Below are 1352 nucleotides of genomic sequence, written 5' to 3'. Positions count from 1 at the left end.
AGAGGGACATTGCTCTTTTTGTTTCTCAGTGTAGTACTTGTCAGATGGTTAAGATTGATCATCAGAGGCCGCCAGGAGCTCTACAGCCACTACCAATTCCGGAGTGGAAATGGGAGAGCATATCTATGGATTTTTTTGAAGGGTTGCCAAATTCTTTCAAGGGGCATAATTCCATATAGGTCATTATGGATAGGTTGACCAAGTCAGCTCATTTCTTGCCTATTTGCACTGACTACACTTTGGAGCAGTTGGCGAGGCTTTACATTTCAGAGATTGTGAAGCTGGATGGCATTCCATTGTCTATTATATCGGACAGGGATTCGAGCTTTGTATCTGGATTTTGGAAGAGTTTTCAGCAGGCTTTAGGTACGGAGTTACACCTTAGTACTGCTTATCATCCTCAGACTGATGGACAGACTGAGAGGCTTAATCAGATCATGGAAGACATGCTATGGTCGTGTGTTCTTGACTTCAAGGGATACTGGGAGGATTATTTGCCACTTGTGGAGTTTGCTTATAACAATAGTTTCCAGAAGACTATTGGGATGGCACCTTTTGAGGAGTTATACGGTCGACCATGTCGATCACCTGTTTATTGGATGGAGGTTGGAGAGAATCGATTCTTAGGTCCTGAGTTCATCAAGGATACCTCTGAAAAGATTGCTCTTATTCGAGATCGCATGCGTACTGCCCAAAGTAGGCAGAAGAGCTATGCTGATCGTCGCACTCGTGCTTTGGAGATTCGGGTTGGGGATCAGGTTCTTCTCAAAGTATCTCCTATGAAGGGTGTTATGCGCTTTGGGAAGAAAGGGAAGTTGTCTCCGCGGTTTGTTGGTCCATTCATGATTACGGATCGAGTGGGAGTTGTGGCTTATCGGTTGACACTTCCGGATAACTTGGATCGCGTTCACAACGTGTTTCATGTTTCCATGTTGCGAACATTTCTACGCGATGAGGATCGGTATCAGCATATCGATGTTGGGGAGATTGAGTTACAGCCGGATGCAACTTATTTGAAGCCACCATGTCGTATTGTTGACCGTCGGGATCAAATCCTTCGCAATAAGGTTATCCCTTTGGTTCGTGTGCAGTGGAGTCATTACAATGAGGCTGAGTCCACTTGGGAACGGGAGGATGTCACTCGCTCGCAGTTTCCTGAAATATTAGAAGAAGGTAAGAGCGAATTCCGAGGACAGAATTCCTTTTGTTAGGGGGGAAGAATGTAATACCCCTAATTTTAAAAGGACAGTCTCGGCATTTTTAATATTTGTTGTATTGCATTTTTATTTATTTTATTGTCTTTATTGCATTTTTATTTATTTTATTGTTTTTCATTTGTTTAATTGGTTATT

The sequence above is a fragment of the Cornus florida genome, unplaced genomic scaffold (assembly GCF_030987335.1).
Source record: "Cornus florida cultivar Cherokee Brave unplaced genomic scaffold, ASM3098733v1 CherokeeBrave_3.0.0_Hap2_Chr01, whole genome shotgun sequence".
NCBI lineage: Eukaryota > Viridiplantae > Streptophyta > Magnoliopsida > Cornales > Cornaceae > Cornus > Cornus florida.
Note: the sequence above shows the minus strand (reverse complement) of the source record.